A 23859-nucleotide genomic window follows, 5' to 3' on the forward strand; every position below is an offset into this window, starting at 1 on the left:
TTAAAGAAACGAGTTTGGATTTGGAAACTGCAAAGATAACAACGCCGGAACGTGTGCTGCCGTGGTACAAGAGTCTGTTACATCATTGTGAACCAGTAGACAGTAACAACGAGGTAAGAACACTTTCTATAGGTTACGATCCTTTATACAACTGTTGAATTATCAGAGTGCAGTTATGTATATTGGGTTTCCTTTTCAGCTCATGGCGAAAATGAAAAGGAGAGCAGCATACTTCATCACAGAGAAGTGCAAAATTGAGGCTATTCATTACGTTGCCACTGTTCTATGGCCATCACGGCGTCATTTGAAGAAACTCACAGCAGACGAAAAGCAAGCCGCGTATGCTGAAGTTCGACGATTGTACTCGGAACTGCCCATAAATGGTAAGGTTCATTCACTGAAACCAATTAGTAAACGAATGTTTGTTTGTCTCATCTGCCATCTTTCGTTAGATCAACATTTATTACGTCTACAGGGTGATATTTGGGAAAGGTTTCCGGGCTTAAACATTCCACAACGCGTTTTGATGTAATTTGTGCGATATATATATATATAAAATGTACTGTAAATATAGTCGTTTAGTAACCAGTAATTCTAACCACGATGTATACATATTTGAAGGTGACAGGAATATCTTACGGATGTTTTCATTCATGTTTAGAGTCCATTGAAGCAAACAGTGACCAAGTTTTTCCCATGAAAAAGTCCAGGATGGCCCGGAATTCGGATGAGGACGACGAAGATGGACACACAGTTACTACCAATGAACTCGACAAGTACCTTTTGCTCTCCAAAACCGACTGTAGCTGTGCCGAAGGACAAATTTTGCAGTGGTGGAAAACACACGCGGGGCTATTCCCAAGGCTGTCGGTAGTAGCCAGAAGAGTTCTCTGTATTCCTGCCACTAGTGCTGCCAGCGAGATAAATTTTAGCCAGGCCGGTCACCTGCAGTCCAGCAAAAGATCGTGCCTGGTATCAGAGAAGGTGGATGATCTCTTATTGATCCACCAAAATTACGTAAGTACTCACAACATACCACGTAGTCAGAAGGAAGGAAACATTCCTCAAACTCTATAAATGTATGAGTCCACTTTCATTGACTTCACAGGAAGAAGTTGAAACCGCCTGCTCCAGGAACACAAATGACGCTAGTATATCAGGAAGCACCAATGACGAAAAACGAATTGTATAGTCATGATTGACTTGTAACGTTATTTACAGGTCATAATTTGTTCAGAAATTAACGTTTGTGCAACAAAATTTCGTGAGTATTACCTGTAACTCCGTCATTCCTTCCCGATCCTGCATTCAATATTAATACAACGTTTACGTGGCCGAGTTTGGAGATAGGCTACACATAGTCCATGATTACAGAATGAGATTTTCACTCTGCAGCGGAGTGTGCACTGATATGAAACTTCCTGGAATATTAAAACTGTGTGCCCGACCGAGACTCGAACTCGGGACCTATGCCTTTCGCGGGCAAGTGCTCTACCAACTGAGCTACCGAAGCACGACTCACGCCCGGTACTCACAGCTTTAGTTCTGCCAGTACCTCGTCTCCTACCTTCCAAACTTTACAGAAGCTCTCCTGCGAACCTTGCAGAACTGGCACTCCTGAAAGAAAGGATATTGCGGAGATATGGCTTAGCCACAGCCTGGGGGATGTTACCAGAATGAGATTTTCACTCTGCAGCGGAGTGTGCGCTGATATGAAACTTCCTGGCAGATTAATACTGTGGGCCCGACCGAGACTCGAACTCGGGACCTTTGCCTTTCGCGGGCAAGTGCTCCACCAACTGAGCTACCGAAGCACGACTCACGCCCGGTACTCACAGCTTTACTTCTGCCAGTACCTCGTCTCCTACCTTTCAAACTTTACAGAAGCTCTCCTGCGAACCTTGCAGAACTGGCACTCCTGAAAGAAAGGATATTGCGGAGACATGGCTTAGCCACAGCCTGGGGGATGTTTCAGAATGAGATTTTCACTCTGCAGCGGAGTGTGCGCTGATATGAAACTTCCTGTGTGCCCGACCGAGACTCGAACTCGGGACCTTTGCCTTTCGCGGGCAAGTGCTCTACCAACTGAGCTACCGAAGCGCGACTCACGCTCGGTACTCACAGCTTTACTTCTGCCAGTACCTCGTCTCCTACCTTCCAAACTTTACAGAAGCTCTCCTTCGAACCTGCAAGGAAGGTAGGAGACGAGGTACTGACGAAGTAAAGCTGTGAGCACCGGGCGTGAGTCGTGCTTCGGTAGCTCAGTTGGTAGAGCACTTGCCTTCGAAAGGCAAAGGTCCCGAGTTCGAGTCTCGGTCGGGCACACAGTTTTAATCTGCCAGGAAGTTTCAGTCCATGATTAGACTACCGTGTTCCCGTTTGTCCACCGAACAGAACAAAATACTAAATACAGACATCACAGTTTTTAACGTTACAATTACTGGAATACATGTTAACTTCAAAGGCGAAACTCCAGTAGTCTGCAACATATTAACATACATTAAATGTAACATATACAAGTGTATTATTTAGGTCATAGAACTGGTAGTAAACAACGAAAGACATTTGTAAAAGAAATAAGTGAGTGGTTAATGTGAAGCGGTGGCCTCTGATCTCAAGGAATGTGACGAAGCGCCGCTCGCTGACACAGTCCACCGGTTACTGGCGACCGGCTGAGCGTTCGGCGCACTCGGCCGAGCGCTGGCGATCGGCTGCCCACAGTCGGCGGAAGAGGACGCTCGGCCGCATACTGCCGAGAGTCAGAGGGTCGAGCGGGATTCGCCGGTAAAAATCGGAGATAATGCAGACCTCTACTTGCGTCAGTCATCTGCTGCCATAGCCAATTAACGTAAAATTTCGCACCACTGTCCTGACGGATATATTCTTTGTACGTCTCACATTGATTTCTGCGGTTATTTCACGTAGTGTTGCTCGCCTGTAATCACTAACAACTCTACCCAAACGCCGCTGCTCTAGGTCGTTTAGTGCAGGCCGTCGGCCACTGCGTTGTCCGTGGTGCGAAGTAATGCCCGAAATTTGGTATTCTCGGCACCCTTTCTACACTGTGGAGCTTGTAAATCGACTTCCCTAATGACTTTCTAAATGGAATGTCCCATGCGTCTTGCTCCAACTATCATTCCACGTTCAAATTCCTGTCGTGCGACTATATCAAAGACGGTAACCTTTCCATATGAATCAACTGAGTATAAATGACAGCTCCGCTAATTAACTGTCTTTTTATAGCTTGTGTACACGATACTGCCGCCGTCTGTGTATGTGCATATCGCTGTCCCGTACCTTCTGTCACCTCTGGTATATCAGTAAGCCGCAATCCTGGAAGCCGATAGCAGCTGCACCCTACCTATCTAACGACCTCCAGGGGCACCAAAAACTATGGTTTTCATTATTTCGCGCAGCTATTGACCGAATTTAAAGATTAAAAATGCTGTCATAATCGACTCGTTAAGAGATATGATCTTATTTGTAATATGTAACGCAATGAGACAAGTATCACAGTTGTAAACTGTGTGTTTGTCTCGAGGCATGCTGATGACTCGCAAATGCCAGGACCGTATTTGTTCAAATGGTTCTGAGCAATATACTACTTAACTTCTGAGGTCATCAGTCGCCTAGAACTTAGAACTAATTAAACCTAACTACCCTAAGGACATCACACACATCCATGCCCGAAGCAGGATTCGAACCTGCAACCGTAGCGGTCGCTCGGTTCCAGACTGTAGCGCCCAGAACCGCACGGCCACTCCGGCCGGCATGATCGTATTCCTCCACTTTGCGAATGAGAGCACTTAGCGACTTCCAACAAACTTTACATATAATTGAAATCCTTTACGAAACTTTTTCTCCCTGACAGCGCCCTTTAAGTGATTAAATGAAAGAATTTCATCGCTTAATACATTTTCGTTGTTCATGCAGTATAACTGCAACATGAGACATGACGTTTTAATTTGCTGCTCCTTGACTATTAATTATATTCGCAACACAGTTGACAGACAGTACCTGTATACACCACTGAATACACTCGCAAAATTATATCATTTTACGACACATAGTTCAGGAAATGCGTGAAAAATCTTGTTTTTGTTTAGAACGGCCCGAAAATTACCCGGACTATATTTATCCAGCGATTCATAATGGGGGCACTTGGAGAGTTCTTCAAACTTCAAGCATAAGTTCAAGCATTTTCCAAAATTTCTCTCACTTACAAGCTTAAAGCAAAGTTTAACAGATAAACTGATTTGTAATCGGACGTTTGAAGCTGTTTTGAGCATGGGAGTTCGATTCCAGGATTCAAATTAAGAGCAACTGCTAGCACGAGTTACTTGGAAGTAAATATTGTCTATACAGCGAGGTTTCTTAAATCCTCCGGTCCATATTGTATACGAGCTGGGCTCCTTTCGGAGTATGCTGATACAACAGCTCTAATCTTAGCAATCAACACAACGGCTCGCTAATCGAAAAGTTACGCAGGTCACATCAATACTCAAGAAAGGAAAAGGAGTAATCCGCTGATTTACACACGCATATCACTAACGTCCATTTAAAATTGGATTTTGGAGCATATACTGTGTTCGAACATCATAAATTACCACAAAGAAAACGATTTATTGACGAACAGCCGACAAGAATTCAGAAAATATCGTTCTCATGAAACGAAACTGGTTTATTATTCTCACGAAGTAATGTGATAGCCACAAGGGATGTCAAATTGATTCCATATTTTTAGGTTTCCAGAAGTTTTTTGACATTGTTCCTCATAGTCGACTTCTAATCAAATTGCTTGCAGACGGAGTATCGTCTGAGTTGTGCAGCTGGATTCGTTACTTCCTGCCAGAAAGTTCAGGGCGAAAGGCATCAGTAAAGCCGATGTAATATCTGTCGTTCGCCAAGGAAGTGTTACAGGTCCCCTGCTATTCCTAGCCTATGTAAATGATTTAGGAGCAATGTGAAGCTGGCCGCTGTGGCCGAGCGGTTCTAGGCACTTCAGTCCGGAACCGCGCTGCTGCTACGGTCGCAGGTTCGAATCCTGCCTCGGGCATGGATGTGTGTGATGACCTTAGGTTAGTTAGGTTTAAGTAGTTCTAAGGGCACTGATGACCGCACATGTTAAGTCCGATAGTGCTTAGAGCCATTAGAGCAATGTGAACAGCCCTCTTAGATTGTTTGCATATGACACTGTCATTCACCGCCTTGTAAAATCATCAGATTATCAAAACCAATTGCAAAATGATTTAGACAAGATATGTGCATTGTGTGGAACGTGGCAATTGACTCTAAATAATGAAAAGTATGAAGTCATCCACGGAAGTAGTAAAAGACATCCGATAAATCAGACAAATGTAAAGGCTGTAAACTCAGCTAAATACTCAGGGTTACAGTTATCAATAACTTAAATTAAAACCGTCACATAAATAATGTTGTGGGGAAAGCAAACCAGAGACTCCGATTTGTTGGCAGAAAACTTAGAAAGTGCAACAGGTCTGCAAAAGAGACTGCTTGCACTACACTTGCCCGGCTTCTACTGGAGTACTGCTGAGCAGTGTGGGATCCGCATCAGATGAAACCGATAGAGTACATCGAAAACGTTCAAAGAAGGGGAGAGAGTGTCTCGGACATGGTACGTGAATTGAGATGGCAATAATTAAAACAAAGGCGTTTCTCGTTGCAGCAGGATCGTAACATTAAATTTCAGTCACCATCTTTCTCCTCCGAATGTAAAAATATTTTGCTGGCACCCACCTGCATAGGGAGAAATGATCATCATCATAAAATAAGAGGAATCAAATCTGACACGGAAATATTTAAGCGTTGGTTTTTCCCACGCACTGTTCAAGAGTAGAACGGTAGAGAAATACCTTGAAGGTGGTTCGATTATCCTCTGCCAGGCATGTAATTGTGAATTTCAGAGTAATCATGTAGACGTAGATGTACTAGAAAACCTTACAGTTTAACATGGAATCTGATCTACGGTGCAACATCGTTATTTCTACACACACACACCTACCAACCAACACACATACACCGTCACACACACATATACACACACCACGCACACACAGCACTACCAAAATTGAACGTCGTCTTAAGCGCCAAATGCAAAATCCTGGAACAAATACAGGAATCAAACCCCAACCATCCGATTTGCAGTGCAGCACCTTTACATGCGGCCACAAGAACTCGCAGAGTATTCGTCAGTCTTCAATTGTTTCAGCACATTACTCCGATAGGCATTACCCTATTGGAAACGCTGTTAACTTCCGGCCTGAGAACTGTCTCTCTCTATAGCTATAGTGTGACTTACAGATTGTCGATTCCGAATATTGGAGCAATTTCATAATGTTTTCACATACGCACATTTTTGCGAAAGGTGAAAGTTACACCAGTTTCTAGAAAAAACCTTATTAGGTTGAACCGAGAATGGAATACCAGACTTTTACAATGGTGAACATTTTTCCACATACCCACTAATGTACAGATGCTCAGCAAGCTACATACCACGGCCGTCGTTGAGAACAACTGGAGAGCAACACGGCAGAACACTAGCTCTGTTTTGATGCCCGCTGCGGCAGTTCAAACGCTAAAAAGCGCGCACACGGGAAGTGACGTACCGTAATCCGTAGCGCGTGATAGCGCTGTTTGCCCCACCAAGCCGCTCTGTCAACAGCGGATTCTCTCTGACCTTCCTTATCCATCGTCACCTTGACGCTATCACGTTTACTCCTTTGCCGGCATCTGAATATACCGTAGACAATGAGTAATGCCGCTGGCTTTTCTACACCGTTGCACCAAATCGCTTATGGCGCGAAACTGCTAAAGCCCGGAAAAGGGCGTCCCTCTGGGGGTCACATGAGGCTACGTCACTTATCAGACACGTGGTATCTGAAAGGGCGATACGACCGCACAGTCTAACGGAACCTCGTATGAAGCAGTATATACGGCAATAAATTTTTGCTGTCGCTACTCTCAAGCGCGGATAGGAGACCGGAACATCGTAATCCTGGAGCATTCATTTATCATTCATCAGCAGTGTGTTTCTACCTAAGGAGCAGTGGCATATATACATTCAGATTAAACATGTCCTATACAGAAGAGCGAAAGAACCGGTACACCTGCGTAACATCATTTAGGGCTCCCGCGAGCACGCAGAAATGCCGCAGCATGACGTGGCATGGACTCGACTAATATCTTAAGTAGTGCTGGAGGGAACTGACACCAGGAATCCTGCAGGGTTGCCATAAACCCGTAAGAGTGCGACGGATGGAGATCTCTTGTAAATAGCACGTTGCATGGCATCCCAGATACGCTCATTAATGTCCATGCCTGGGGAGTTATGTGACCAGTGAAAGTGTTTTAACTCAGAAGAATGTTCCTGGAGCCTTTCTGTAGCTATTATGGACGTGTACGGTGTTGCATTACTCTGCTGGAATTGCCCAAGTCCGTCGGAATGCACAATGGAGACGAATGGATGCAGGTGATCAGACAGGATGCTTACGTACGTGACACTTGTCAGAGTCGTATCTAGACGAATCAGGGGTCACATATCACTCCACCTGCACACTCGGCACACCATTAGAGAGCATAGACCAGCTTGAACAGTCCCCTGCTGGCATGCAGGGTCCATGGATTCACGAGGTTGTCTCCATACCCGTACACATCCAACCGCTGGATACAATTTGAAACGAGACTCGTTAAACCACGCAATATGTTTCCAGTCATCAACAGTTCAATGCAGGTGCTGATGAGCCCAGGCGAGGCTTAAAGCTTTGTGTCGTGCAGTCATCAAGGACACATGAGTAGCCCTTCGGCTCCGAAAGCCCATATCGATGGTGTTTCGTTGAATGGTTCGCACACTGACACTTGTTGATGGCCCAGCACTGGAATCTACAGCAATTTGCGGAAGGGTTGCACTTCTGTGACGTCGAAAGATTCTGTTCAGTCGTCTTTGGTCCCGTTCTTGCCGGATCTTTCCCCGCCGCAGCGATGTCGGAGATTTGATGTTTTACAGGATTCCTGATGTTCACAGTACACTCGTGAAATGGTTGCACGGGAGAATCCCCACTCCATCGCTACCTCGGAGATGCTATGTAGCATCGCTCATGCTCCAGTTATAAAACCACGTTCAAACGCACTTAAATCTCGATAACGTGCCACTGTAGCAGCAGTAATCGATCCAACAACTGCGCCAGACACTTGTTGTCATATAGACTTTGCCGATCGCAGCTCCGTATTCTGCTTGTTTACACGTCTCTGTATTTGAATGTACTATACCAGTTTCTTTGGCGCTCCAGTGTATTTCACAGCAGCTTGAAAGTTGTGCAAGAAAGGTATATAAAAGTGGTTAAGCTCATACAGTCCTGAAGTAAGCTAGCTGATCAAAAGTACCCGGACACCCAGACACCCAGAGCTGGACCTGGCACTATAAAGGAGACAGGTAGTATTATGTTGTTAGTAGAGGAACAGGAGGAGTAGAATGGATCGGTCGGGAGAGCTCAGTGAGAGAAGTGGACTAATCATTGAGTGTCAACTAAGCAGTAATTTTATCAGGGACATTTGAACCCGCATAAAGCTGCCCAAGTCGATGAAGCGATTGTTAAGTGGAAAAGCGACGGAACGACCACAGCTAAACCGAGACTAGGCTGACGAACACGGACCGTCGGGCATTGCGGACTGTGGTTGTAAAAATGTCGCACGCATTCTGTGGAAAGAGCCACTCGTAAATTTTAAAGTGTTTCCAGCATACCAACTAGCACAATGGCTGTGCATAGGGAATTAAATAGGTTGGGGATAATGGTTGAGTACCTCCTCACACGCCATGGTTTTCTGTACTCAATGCTAAGCGACGCTTGATTCGTAGTGATGTATCACGCTATACGCTATAGCAATACGGTGGAAAGCTTTAGATTTGACGATTGCCTGGATGCTTGTACCTGTCATCATGTGTAGTGCGGAAGTGAGGTACAGAGGAGGAGATGTTACATTAAGGGGGGGGGGGCTTGTTTTTCGTGGTCTGGGGTTAGTACCCTTATTGCGTTAACAAAACGCTAAATGCATAAACATAAGAACACATATTGCAGCATTATATACTGTCTACAGTAGTGGCACAGTTTGAAGATGATGTTTGTGTGAGCATAACAATGGGCATTGTCATAAAGCAGCATTTGTGAGGCAAAATTTTGTGAGCAAAAACATTCCTGAAATGTACCGGCTCGCTCGGAATCATGACTTGAATCTAGTGGAACTCGTTTCGGATGAGATAGAGCGTAGACTTCGCCCGATATACCAACGTCCACCTCATTACATTCTCCGGTTTTGGCTCTTGAACAAGAATGTGTTGCCATTCCTTAACAGGCATTCAGACATGTCACTGAAAGAGCTCCAGTAGACTTCAAGCCGTGATAAAAGTGAAGGGTGGCCACACCCCATATTAATGTCCACTAATAGATGTCCGGATACTTTTGATCAGACAGTGTATTTCATTGGTTTAGATATACACACTGTTCAGCATCACCTTCTAAATACTTTCAGATAAATTAAAAACATGTGTAGCTCACACGAGAACATTTCGCTTTGCTTTTACCACTTGCTTTATTATGCGAGACACTAATTCAACTCCTGTTTTTAAGTCATTTTCCATCGAATCTCATTGACAAAATTCTAACGAAACAAAGTGCAACGACCTGGATGTTTAATGAAATTTAGTAATCTAGTACGGTTTATACGGTATGTGGGGGAATCTCAGATGATGTATTATCCTGTTGTTGTTGATGTGGTCTTCAGTCTTGACACTGGTGTGATGCAGCTCACCATGCTGCTCAATCCTGTGCAAGCTTCTTCATCTCTCAGTACTTATTGCAACCTACATCCTTCTGAATCTGCTTAGTGTATTCATCTCTTGGTCTCCCTCTACAATTTATACCCTCCACACTGCCCTCCAATACTATATTGGTGATCCGTTGATGCCTCAGAACATGTCCTACCATCCGATCCCTTCTTCTAGTCAAGTTGTGCCACAAACTTCTCTTCTCTCCAATCCTGTTCAATACCTCCTCATTAGTTATGTGATCTACCTATCTAATCTTCAGCATTCTTTTGTAGCACCACATTTCGAAAGCTTCTATTCTCCTCTTGTCCAAACTATTTATCGTCCACGTTTCACTTCCATACATGGCTACACTCCATACAAATACTTTTAGAAACGACTTCCTGACAAATCTTTACTCGATGTTAACCGTCTCATATCCATCCCCATGTCCAGAGATGATTTTAAAGCAGAGTTAGATACAATAAAATTTATTGCCTCAGCCAATGGCTACAATCCAGTTCTTATTGACCACATCTTGCACAGGAAACAAAAACGGAAAATTATACCCCTCCTCTATGCCCCACCTGCTTCCCCATCCACTGTCTGCAAGAAATGGTGTACTCTACCATTTCTAGGTAAGGTATCACAGACTATAGCCAAAGCACTGAAATCCTGCAAGTATAGGGTTTCCTACTATGTCAGGAACACTACAGCCCAGTGTGTTTTTAATAGCAAAGATAAGATCCAGTTATTAGCCAACAGTGGGGTATACAAAATCACCTGTTCTGATTGTGACAAATTTTACATTGGTCAGTCAGGCAGAGACATATCAACTAGGCTGGCTGAACATGAACGCAGCTGGAGGTTGCAGAATTCAGACTCTGCATTTGCTGAGCATGTACTGAGTGAGGGACACAACTACCAGCCAGTGTCCCATGTACTTCACTTAGCAAACAAAGGCCATAAACTCAACCTGCTGGAAGCCCTGGAAATTAACAAACATCTTGCTCACAGTCCAGATCTCATCCTAAATGACCAGACACAACTCAACACTTCCCCTCTCCTAAACTTCATATTATCATCTTTGTTGATCATTACTTCCCACACCCTCTCTTCCCACATATTCCCATTTTCCTGTAGTCATTAAGTTGTTTTATTTGTTGCAGTTGTCTTTGTATTCCACATATGCTGTAGTTTCAATAGTTAAGGGTTTGCTTTTAACTTGTACTTGTATTACTGTCCATGTTTAACTCCCCTTGTAGTTGTCTCATCAAATACTGTTCATATTTTACTTTGCTCATTTATTTAATGTAAACTGGTATACAGCCACTGCTTTGATTATAAAGTTAATGTTAAAATGCAGTACCACCACACTCTCAAACTGTAGGTTCCCTCAAACACCTCAATTTTCCTGCATTTATTAATTTCTGTTTATCGTATTGATATAGCTTAAGTTCTTCGTGTATTCTGTATTTACATTGACAACTGTCTCTTCTTTTTTTAATTGGTTGTGTATCACTCTCCATGTTTCATACCTCTTGATGCAGCCTTGCCTAGTACTAAGTTTATCTTATTTCAATAGTTTTGTTTATCAATAGATACAGTTATGTAGGCATGTTATTCTTATATTGTGCTAAATGTTTTCCTGTCAACTCCATTGTTATTTATGTACCGTTCAGTTTTTACTATTTCATTGCAAAGATGTTACTCACTGTATGTTTCTACTTTACTCTAGATGTGTTACTTCTCTTCCAGTGTTGTCTGCTAACATTTAACTTCTTTGGTGATAATACTCAGTAAATGCCTGAAGATGGCCTTGTAAGCCGAAAACCGGTTAGCAATAAAAATAATATTGTAGAACAAAAGCAAACTGGTGCTTTTCATTTATTATTATAATGTTGTTCTACCAAGAACCGACGGAAGATTCTGTTAATATAACAAATTCCTCTTCTTCAGAAACACTTTCCTTGCCATTGCCAGTCTTCATTTTATATCTTCTCTACTTCGACCATCATCAGTTATTTTGCTCCCCAAATAGCAAAACTTCTTTGCTACTTTAAGTGTCTCATTTCCTAATCTAATTCCCTCAGTATCACCCGACTTAATTCGACTACATTCCATTATCCTCGTTTTGCGTTTGTTGATGTTCATCTTATATCCTCCTTTCAAGACACTATCCATTCCATTCAATTGCTCTTCCAAGTCCTTTGCTGTCTCTGACAGAATTATAATGTCATCAGCAAATCTCAAATTTTTTATTTCTTCTCCATGGATTTTAGTACCTACTCTGAATTTTTCTTTTGTTTCCTTCACTGCTTGCTCAATATACAGATTGAATGACATCGGGGAGAGGCTACAACCCTGTCTCACTCCCTTCCCAACCACTGCTTCCCTTTCATGTCCCTCGACTCTTGTAACTGCCATCTGGTTTCTGTACAAATTGTAAATAGCCTTTCGCTCCCTGTATTTTACCCCTGCCACGTTCAGAATTTGGAAGAGAGTATTCCAGTCAACATTGTCAAAAGCTTTCTCTAAGTCTACAAATGCTAGAAATGTAGGTTTGCCTGTCATTAAACTAGCTTCTAAAATAGGTCGTAGGGTCAGTATTGCCTCGCGCGTTCCGATATTTCTACGGAATCCAAACTGATCTTCCCCGAGGTCGACTTCTACCATTTTTTTCCATTCGTCTGTAAAGAATTCGCGTTAGTATTTTGCAGCCGTGGCTTATTAAACTAATAGTTCGGTAATTTTCACATCTGTCAACGCCTGCCTTCTTTGGGATTGGAATTATTATATTCTTCTTGAAGCCTGAGGGAATTTAGCCTGTCTCATACATGTTGCTCACCAGATGGTATTTGTCAGCACTGGCTCTCCCAAGGCTGTCAGTGGTTCTAATGGAATGTTGTCTACTCCCGGGGCCTTGTTTCGACTCAGATTTTTCAGTGCTCTATCAAACTATTCACGCAGTATCATATCTCCCATTTCATCTTCATCTACATCCTCTTCCCTTTCCATAATATTGTCCTCAAGTACATCGCCCTTGTATAGACCCTCTATATACTCCTTCCACCTTTCTGCTTTCCCTTCTTTGCTTAGAACTGGGTTTCCGTCTGAGCTCTTGATATTCATACAAGTGGTTCTCTTTTCTCCAATGGTTCCTTAAATTTTACTGCAGGCAGTATCTATCTTACCTCTAGTGAGATAAGCCTCTACAGCCTTACATTTGTCCTCTAGCCATCCCTGCTTAGCCATTTTGCACTTCCTGTCGATCTCATTTTTGAAACTTTGTGTTCCTTTTTGCCTGTTTCATTTACTGCATTTTTATATTTTCTCCTTTCATCAATTAAATTCAATATTTCTTCTGTTACCCAAGAATTTCTACTAGCCCTCGTCTTTTTACCTACTTGATCCTCTGCCTCAAAGCTACCCATTCTACTTCTACTGTATTTCTTTCCCCCATTCCTGTCAATCGTTCCCTAATGCGCTCCCTGCAGCTCTCTACAACCTCTGGCTCTTACAGTGTATCCAGGTCCTATCTCCTTAAATTCCCAGCTTTTTGCAGTTTCTTCAGTTTTAATCTACAGTTCATAATCAATAGATTGTGGTCAGAGTCCACATCTGCCCCCTGGAAATGTCTTACAATTTAAAACCTGGTTCCTAAATCTCTGTCTTACCATTATATAATCTATCTGAAACCTGTCAGTATCTCCAGGCTTCTTTCATGTATACAACCTTCTTTTATGATTCTTGAACCAAGCGTTAGCTATGATTAAGTTGTGCTCTGTGCAAAATTCTACCAGGCGGCTTCCTCTTTCATTTCTTACCCCCAATCCATATTCACCTACTACGTTTCCTTCTCTCCCTTTTTCTGCTGCCGAATTCCAGTCACCCATGACTATTAAATTTTCGTCTCCCTTCACTATCTGGATAATTTCTTTTATTTCATCATACATTTCATCAATTTCTTCATCATCTGCAGAGCTAGTTGGCATATAAACTTGTACTACTGTAGTAGTAGTGGGCTTCGTGTCTATCTTGGCCACAATATTGCGATGACTATGCTGTTTGTAGTAGTTTACCCGCACTCCCATTTTTTAATTCGTTATTAAACCTACTCCTGCATTACCCCTATTTGATTTTGTATTGATGACCCTGTATTCACCTGACCAAAAGTCTTGTTCCTCCTGCCACTGAACTTCACTAATTTGCACTATATCTAACTTTAACCTATCCATTTCCCTTTTTAAATTTTCTAACCTACTGCCCGATTAAGGGATCTGACATTCTACGCTCCAATCCGTAGAGCACCAGTTATCTTTTTCCCGATAATGACGTCCTCTTGAGTAGTCCCCGCCCGGAGATCCGAATGGGGGACTATTTTACCTCCGGAATATTTTACTCAAGAGGACGCCATCATCATTTAACCATACAGTAAAGCTGCATGCCCTCGTGAAAAATTACGGCCGTAGTTTCCCCTTGCTTTCAGCCGTTCGCAGTACCATCACAGCAAGGCCGTTTTGGTTAGTGTTACAAGGCCAGATCAGTCAATCGTCCAGACTGTTGCCCCTGCAACTACTGAAAAGGCTGCTGCCCCTCGTCACGAACCACACGTTTCTCCTGCCTCTCAACAGATACCCCTCCGTTGTGGTTGCACCTACGGTACGGCTATCTGTATCGTTGAGGCACGCAAGCCTACCCACCACCGTCAAGGTCCATGGTTCATTGGGGGGGGGGGGGGGGGGAGGCGGTATTATCCTGATGGATCAGATACGTAGGAATTCCATTAAGCTTAAACAATATCCTCAGTTATGTAGTCAAAGGAACCTATTTTAAAAACACTGCTTACTCTTTTTGCAGGATGTTTTTATACGTGAGTCGTGAAAGAAGATATCTTAAGGATACAGGTCAAGGTTATCAAATTGCAGTACGTATTTAGACAATGAGGATAATCGTAAGTGGACCTTTTTAGTATCACCAATGTTAGATAGGAATGATTTTATTTAGTTGACCGTGTTTTATCGATTTCAGGAAAACTTCGTCTGTCACGTCCAACGTCGGGCAAGCGCACCTGACCTCGACCTCACACTTTTGCCCGTCTTGTACGTCCAGTTTTCAGACCCTGCATCCCTCCCCACCGCAAGGCTCTGGGTCGTGCTTATCTGTAGGACCGCTGTCTCTCCTACCTCGAAGCTTACAGTGGGAACCACTTGCGATAGCTCTACTCTAAAAATCTTCCACACAAATGATCACTCCTTACCAGCCTACTTGAGTAAGTTCTGCTGCCTATTTCAGGAATTCAGATTTCCTATAACAGTTTCCCTCGGACGTGACGTAACTGGCATGGGAACGGTATGGTAGCATAAATACGTGCAAATTTCTTCCCCGAAGTTGTGCTCACGTCTAAAAAACGAGGACAATCATGCCGAATACACGTTCATTGAAATTAAAGCTCTTACCAGAAAGTATCTGATCTGTGTTATATACAATCTACCAATAGTCGGTCACTTCGCTAGTTTTGAATCTGTACGCACAAGTCTTGAATCTTCGTACGAACACGTAATTGTAACCGCAAATTTGAGCCTAAGTTTTCTAAACAACACTCCTTCTGTATCAAAATTTACATGCATACTTTCCCGCTCAAACCTTAAACTACTTCCACTTGAGCCCACACACCATACTGCAGACACTCCAAATTGAGTAATTCACACTGACCAGATATCTGCACCTGGATTATCTACTCATTAAGTAATATTCATGGTTTACTCGTTGCAGTGTCCAAAAAACAAGCTGCAGGTGGCTACTTCTAGCGATTTTAATTGTATTAATATGTCTGAGCATACAGCTGACGACTATGATATTTCTTGGCGGACAACGGCAGGAAATTACTTTGGCATAAAAGTAAAGTATCTAACTTCAATGAGAGACCCAATAATTTTTACGATAAATGTGTCGCTCTAAAAATAGTGAAACTAAGGAGAAAACCGGCACCATGGCTTACAGACAACTTCAATCACCTTGTGAGTGTCAGAAACGCAGCACACAGGATATGCAAACAGCACCCAACCTCTGATATTTAAGTCACCGATAAGAAACAATGCAACCAAGCTAATAAGTGTGTGAGCAATAGTCCACCCGCTAAATAATTACTTTCACGGAAAAACCTATGGGGTCTAGGATTAGGCAAATCCAAACCTGCAGCTGAAACTTTACTTCGTGTTGAGGATGTAAATGAGCATTTCGTAACGCCGACACCTTTACTTGACCAAAGCACAAGAGCGCAAACCACCGATTCCCTTGAAGTATCATGCTTGGTACAAATGAATTTTTTTTTTTCTGCAGCTAGTAGTCAGGCAGTCAACTTCCCGAATTTTCCAGCAGCTACAGGACACAATAACATTACAGAGAACATGATCAGTATCCTCCGCTACTTTCCCAAAAAGCTGAGATTTTTAACCATTCTCTGACCTCCAGCATCTTCCCAACAGCCAGGAAGCAGGGACTCATAAAACCATTAGCTAAAAGGAATCAGCCAAAAAACCGTCCGACTACAGTTCCACTGCATTCTGCCAGCATTATCTAAGAGTTTAGAAAACATACGTCAGGAAAAGTTTACTAATTATTTAACAAAAAAAAAATGGTTCAAACGGCTCTGAGCACTATAGGACTTAACTTCTGAGGTCATCAGTCCCCTAGAACTTAGAACTACTTAAACCTAACCAACCTAAGAACATCACACACATCCATGCCCGAGGCAGGATTCGAACCTGCGACCGTAGCGGTCGCGCGGTTCCAGACTGAAGCGCCTGGAACCGCTCGGCCACCCCGGCCGGCCAATTATTTAACACCGAATAATCTTTTAGTTGACTACCAGTCAGATTTCTTGCAAAATCGCAGTACAACCACTGAAAAAAGCCATGGACAAACAACAGGCGATTATTATGTGCTTTTTCGATTTCTAAAAAACTTTCAACACTGGTGACTTTGACATTCTACTTTCTAAACTCGTAACTGAATTTTGTTGCAAGTGCTGTACAATAGTTCCATGAGTACCTTACATGACACCAACAGTGTGTAATGACCGGAACAAAAGGTCGAAATGGAGGGATGTATTTGCAAGGGTCCCACAAGGATTAGTATTGGGCCCATTATGTTTCTCGTTATACGTTAATGATGTGTCAACTATTCTCACATATTGCAAATCACCTGTACGTGGATAATATTCAGTTATATATCAGTGCAAGTCCAAAAACCATATGCGCAGCCGTCCAGCATGTAAATGCTGATTTACTTGACTTATAAAAGTGGGCACAGAACATAGATTTGAAATTTAACCCATCTAGAACACATGCAGTCTTGGTCGCTCACAAAAGACCGACCATCCTTAATCCTAAATGGCAAGAAATAACGTTTCTTATTCTGCAAAGAACATGGTGCTAATTCTGGACCATCTCTGAGACTGGGCAGAGCACACAACTGAAGTCTGTAAGAATGTGTCAGCGGCACTTCATTCAGAACAGAAATATAAAAATAGTATTTCCTTTCCAGCTTAAAAAGAAACTCATGGAGTCATTAATACTCCCCATACTTGATTATGATAGTGGTTTGCTATAACGACTTACGTACGCCAGCTCACGCCGGCTGGAACTGGCGATGTATGCTTGTGTGTGATACATTTGTGACGAACACTGTTTCGACATATCACTCCTGCTTACGAACAATTATCATGGTTAGGACCGATCAGCTAGAGACTACGATTCCGTACGTTTGCTCTATCGTCTTCTCAACTGTTGCACTTCCTTTATTTATCTTCAGCTCTTACACCACTGTCTGAACACCAGTGCAGAAATACTCGTCATGAACTAAATAAAATCCTCTCTGTACCATTACACAACTCTGTCCTGTTCTCTAAACTGTTTTCTCCATCAGGAACCCGACTTTGGAACACTTTTCTTCAAAATAAACGAGAAATTAAATCCCCTCCTAACTTCAAAAGTCAGCTAAGGGTCCACCTTCTATTACAATAATCACCTCTCCTATATTCCTGTTTACAGCTAACTGTCTCTAATTCCTCCTCTTCCACAGTTATTCTGCCCCCATTGTCCTCAGCGTTCTTTATTTAAAATCCGTACATTTCTAACAGCCACTGTCACAGTCATTTCGGTCTCCTCTTCTTTCTTTATCCCTTCCTCTTCTGATAATACCGAAAATGACATCAAATGTGCTAAACTCATTTATATCATTCTTCATGCCCTTTACTGTTACTATTAATATTATTATTTTTTTTAGTGTCAATTATTATTATTATTGTTATTATTATTATTATGTTGAATGTTTTGTAATATCTTTGGTATGTGTATTTTCTTGTCAGATGTGAGACAGGGCTTTAAGGCTCTAATCTGTTCACGCTAAGTAAGAAATAAATAAATAAATAAATAATACATAAAAATGCTTTCTCAGTGAACAATATAAATTGGCGATTAGCAGTAATACCCATTTACAACACTCGAATCATCAACAATGTAAGCATCTGGTGACGGTGAATAGATTAAAAGTATTCGCTCAAGAAGAGGTACTTATAGCTATTACATGTAAGTTGAAGGAGCGTATACTTCTAGGTAGACTACAATCATATGGAAAGAGACAGAGGTAATTAATAAGAAATTACGGTGACCAAGCCCCCTCTGTATCGAATTGGACCAATAGTTAGGAAACGAGAGTTCTGAAATAGTCCTGACGTCAATAAGAGGGACAAACGTAGTAGAACAATTTTCTCTCTCGCCTCTTACGAGATTCAAGGTGAAGAATGTCGTTCTCCATGTCTGAAAGTCCTGAAGATCTTGACAAGATCCCCCCTGTCTGTCCCCCATCCTCTCAACAAATTCAATAGTTTTCATAACCGTCATTGTGTCCTGAAGCCCATGAGTTCGAGTCACAAGGGAGGCGGCGGACAACATTCGTAATATTTCATTATTGTCAACTGAATTTTTTTTCCCTTTGTTAAGACGATATGGAGTGTCCTCAAATCGGACTGAAGGTTCTGAGTTCTACGACCACAAAGGGGAGACTTATTTTATTTTTCTTTCTTCTCACAAATCTAATATATGTACAGCAAACAAGCTATGTTGTGTATATTTGTGGGTTTTTAAATTGATAGTTAATAATAGCAATATCACACACACAAATAAAAAGTTGATATTTGTCTAAACATACAGTACCGCTCCAACTTTTGTGTTACCAACGATTTAATTCTGTTTTATGATAAAAAGTAACAAAATATGAAAGACTTACCGACTGTCATTACAACGTGCCATGACCCCATGTCTATAGAGGGTTATTTATTTTCAGTTAATTATAACAAAAGGCCTGATATAATTAGACGATATCTGTAGATTCAGCAATATATATCATGCTTCTCATATCATTACAGCTGCAAATGTTTATCACTATTTGTAGGTGTGCGTGTATCTGAGTGAATTGTTTTGATTACAACGTTGTGACGTATCAGCAAAAAAAAAAAAAAAAAAAAAAAAAAAAAAAAAAAAAAAAAAAAAAAAAAAAAACCTACGAGAACGTCATCTGGTACTTTTATTTTATTTTACTGCCTGCCTAAAGCATTCAATTTTTTGTATTCCATATCTTTATATCCACTCCTCTGTTTGTTAACAATTTTGTGTTATATGAAAGTTCATACGTTTTCGCCTCCGTCCAACGGCGGAGTGAGACGTGTGCTCCTTCTTCTAGCACTCATTGGTGTAGCCTTGAACAGCTTGCGAGCCTCGACCTACCAATCAAAACAATTTAAATCACACATCTGTTCACTAGGAAGCCGTAGCGGCAATAGGCGGGTGACCTGAAACCAAGCAACGCACTGCATCATGCATCACGCTGTTGGAATAACAATCGTCGACGAACAGTCAGAATTTGCCAATAGCTGTCTCTGATAAACTGTGTATGCACGTTTGAAACATTACTTTTGAATACATTGTTTGTTTCGGTAAACTGTTTCTGAATTGTAATATGTGTTGCGGGAAAGAAATTTTTCCCGGGATATTACGTAGTAGTCAGATGTACTCGCTTGATATACCGATATGTGGTACCTTAAGACGTACACACATCAGTGTGGTGAATGTTTTTTCTGTGTATCGAACAGTCTTCCCTCAAACATGTCGCAAAATTTACGAAATGACGTCTGCACAGTCGTAATTGTACGAATAATTAGAAGACTGCAAGTGCCATCACTGAATTTCCCAGAAACTTCGCTCAGTGGCAGTGGGGTCAAAATAAGCGAACATGTGTCTCGGCTTACCGAAGATACTCGATCGTATCAGCAAAAACAGCTGTCAGAGTTTTCGAGATATTTTCAGGTGCTTTACGTTCGTTTTACAGCGCAATAATATCAGTTGGAATGGTGCCACATTGGGTAGCCTCACGGGTTCTTAATTTTGCGCCCCGTGTTCGAACCTGATTATTACTTTTACCTTTATTATTCATTTATATATCCATATCTGTAGAGAATTACTACACGAATCTTTTGCAGTGTATACTGATGTAAAGTTGTCCTTATTCATCTCTAATTATGTCAGATGAATGAATTTAAGAAAAATTAAAAAAATAACTGAAGTTGTTTTCGATGAAATTCCTGTAGTGTATCTTGATTAATAATCAACTACAACCGCCAGTATTCGGAAAAGTGATCCGTTATGCATGATTTGCGGCGAAATTATTGCCAATGCGCGAAATCTTTGCCAGTGTTAACGACGTTACTCTCCCGAGTGAGTTTCATACGAAGAAATGTCACTGTGGCAAACCTTCCTTAGTCTGAAACTCGTGATGTTCGGAATATCTACGTTTCGAATGTTTCTACGATCGGTATCATCCAAGGGAATATACCAATTCTTCCCTAAGAATATACATACTAATAAAATATAAGAATTAATATGAAAATTGATGTAAGAATGAAATACCAGAATATGAGAATTTAAAAAGATTGAAACCTCCCAACAAACAACACAATAATAAAATATGTGTCACACTTTTTATTAAATCCAGTTTTAATTTTACAGTTAACAGAATGCACCTGTATACCCTACTTTGATAAGAAAAAATCATGTAGTAATCTTCTAAGGATATGGGTAGATAAATGAAAACAATAAAAATAAAATAAAATGAACAAAAAATAATCATGTTTCGAACACAGGGCGCAAAACTGGAAAAGCTGCTACGCTCACAAATGAGCCACCGTTGCAGGTGATGACATCTCGCAATAAGAGGCTCATACAGTACCTCGACGATTCCTCGAAAATTTTGACAGTCGTTTTCTCAGAAACGGTCGAGTGTCTTCGGAGAAGCCGAGACATGAGTTCGCTTATTTTGACTCCTCTTCATCTGCGTGAAGTTCCTGGAAAATCGGGTGATGGCACTTGCCGTGTTCTCCTCGTAAGTGGACATCTGTCAGTGTAGACTACCTGTTTTGCGTTCACACTTCAACACTTAACCTGCTGCCCAGCGGAAAATAAGCATTAAAGGCTTGATATTGCCACATACACTTGAAGGTACTAACGAACCCTCTAACCAACATAGAACTTGTAACAGCTATGATTATTAGTCTGCAAATGATGTAAACACTGATGTGATGTTGTTCAGTACACTGCACTTATACAAACTACACCCCATATTAGCAAATTCATTCTACCAAGGCACCACAGTCCAAAATAATTTACAACTGTAATACAGAACATGGATGATAAGAATATGATCGATAAAGGAAGTGAGTGAATGCCGTTCTTCTTTCAAAACTAACCTGACAGAATTATGAGGAGATCTGCAAACTGTAGAACCCTTCCGGAAAGCAACCCAAATTAATGTTTGATCGCGAAATTGTGCTCATTATGCTGATGTTAAAAATATTCTTTAAAGAGACGAGCTCTGTGTAATCGTACACTATCGTCTTCTGGATTGAAGTCACTACCCGTTGTTTGGAGAGAAACACAGAGCAGTCTTTTTTAAGAATTGAAATGCACTGCCTGACAAAAAAAGTCAAGTACCCAGAAGATATGATCGCATGTCAAGATAACCTCGTACACGTATACGCCCTTGTCGGGTATATAAATGATTACAATTGTTCGTATTTAGTGTTATAGGCTTGGTAGGGTATGAAAGGTATGTGAACAGCCTCAGATGTTGTGTGGTCAAAGCACACACAGATGCAGCGTAGTCGTGTACGACAGTGTTATCACCACCTGACAAAGTTTGAAATGAGGTTCACTGTGGGTCTCCATTTGGCCGTAGGGTCGTATCATACAATATCAAGATTTGCAGGGCATTCAGATGTGAAAGTGGCCCGATGTTCGGCTGCCTGGGGAAGCGATAGCAGGTAAACACGTCGCCAAGTACCCAGTGGACCACGTCTGACGACCACAAGGGACAGTCGAATTATTGTGCACCAAGCAAATCGTAACCTCTTCGCATCTTCACCATTTTACTTCTGTTCAGCAGGCATGTAACTAGAGTTCACAGATAGTTATGAAACAATTTGTGAATTACTGTCGCACATGAAGATGACGGTTAACTTACTATAACTGCCAATGAGAACTGAATACTTCCATTGTGTGATGTTCTGCAGCTACATATTTTGTCCAGCAATATAAAAACTATAATACAATAAAATATTTGCATTATTCATGAAGATGCAGCTGCCTTACCGATTCCTTTTGGGCAACCGGCACTATGTCTGTATCAGGAACGGTATTCACACAGGCGACAGCCACGTAATCGATATTAGTTCCCTCTCAAAGCTTTGGGCGATTGTTAGCAAACAGAATCATACTGTAAAAAATACAAGTGGGGATTGGAGGATTGGCCAGGAGTTAATCGGTATTTATGGATCAAGATACACTTTATTTCTGCGATACTTATCAAAGGGTCTCCAATCTTTCGTTGTGTAATTAACGGAGTAAAGTTTTGGAATAAACTTACATTCCATTCATAATACTTCATCTTTCGTAAACTGTTCAGAAACGTTGCTTTATAAAATGTGTTTCACCATCGGAAACGACAAAATTAACAGAAGGTATGAAAATGGGAAGCATTGAAGTAACAACTTTCCGGTATGTAGAAAGTATGAAAGATTAAGTACTATAAACGGGATAAACTTACAGAGACGTCCAAAACCTTTATGACTGAACCGCTAAATGCACAAAGAAAGACTGCAGACACTCTGATAAGTATGACAGAAATAAGGTATATCCTGCTCCAGAAACACCGCTTTACTCATGACCAATTTTCACTTGTATTTTTACAGTAGGATTTCGTTTGCTAACAGTCACCCGAACCTCTGAGAGGGAACTAATATCGATTACGTGGCTGTCCCCTGTCTAGATATCGTTCCTGATACAGACGTAGCGCGGATTAGGGGGTCTACATGAAACGAATAGGTAGAGGCAGTTGATTCACCATATATATATTGAACCGACAATAATTTAATTATATCTGGGTTCCGCTTGAAAATGAGCCGTGATCGAAACCTCTAGCAATAAATAACAATATAAAAAAGAAGCTCTGGTTGACTATCATTACAACGAATTTCAATTAATGTGAATGTTTATATTAATTATTGGCTATCTTGACGTAATAAATTATTGAATGAACCGAAGAGCTATATATCTTCAAATGTTTAATCTTACTTTTACGCGGGATGAAAAGCGATTTTGTGCCGCTGGGTAAAGACGTACCGCAACACACAGATATACTGCACCTTAGGAAACTGCCTCTCTGTAGAATTTTTAATACTTGATATCGGGTTCCGACAACTGCCTCTTTCCCAGGGACACCACTGTTTTTCACGATTTATTTTATACTGGCGTCCACAATTACAGCAATAAAGCGCTATTTCCCCGTCCTGCGTCTAATTCACGATATACTCATACAAACTGTCACGGATGACTGTACGATCGTACAGTCCGGTCAACGGACAACCAGGTCAGTGATGACGTCAGGGCATTGTCAAACGGGGCAGTGTTAACCGGGTTGTCCCACGTCCA

General features: G+C 41.6%; 1 protein-coding gene and 1 non-coding gene across 6 annotated transcripts in view; one reads left to right on the forward strand and one right to left on the reverse strand.

Moving 5' to 3' along the window:
• Positions 1–23859, reverse strand: part of LOC126473831 (ATP-dependent translocase ABCB1-like) — a 272239-nt gene that overhangs the window by 230289 nt on the left and 18091 nt on the right. Inside the window, exon 1 of one of the 5 annotated variants that reach the window (XM_050101157.1) lies at positions 6627–6702. The exons of 2 other annotated variants lie outside the window; for them this stretch is intronic. The gene's annotated coding sequence lies outside the window, so the exon portion shown is untranslated. Of the gene's footprint in view, positions 1–6513; positions 6806–23859 lie in introns of those variants that run through there. 2 more of the 5 variants (XM_050101154.1, XM_050101155.1) reach the window with 2 other exon arrangements.
• On the forward strand, positions 2250–2324 carry Trnas-cga (transfer RNA serine (anticodon CGA)). The gene has a single exon. It is a non-coding gene; the product is annotated as a tRNA-Ser (tRNA).

This window comes from Schistocerca serialis, chromosome 4 (genome assembly GCF_023864345.2).
Source record: "Schistocerca serialis cubense isolate TAMUIC-IGC-003099 chromosome 4, iqSchSeri2.2, whole genome shotgun sequence".
NCBI classification, from domain to species: Eukaryota; Metazoa; Arthropoda; class Insecta; order Orthoptera; family Acrididae; genus Schistocerca; species Schistocerca serialis.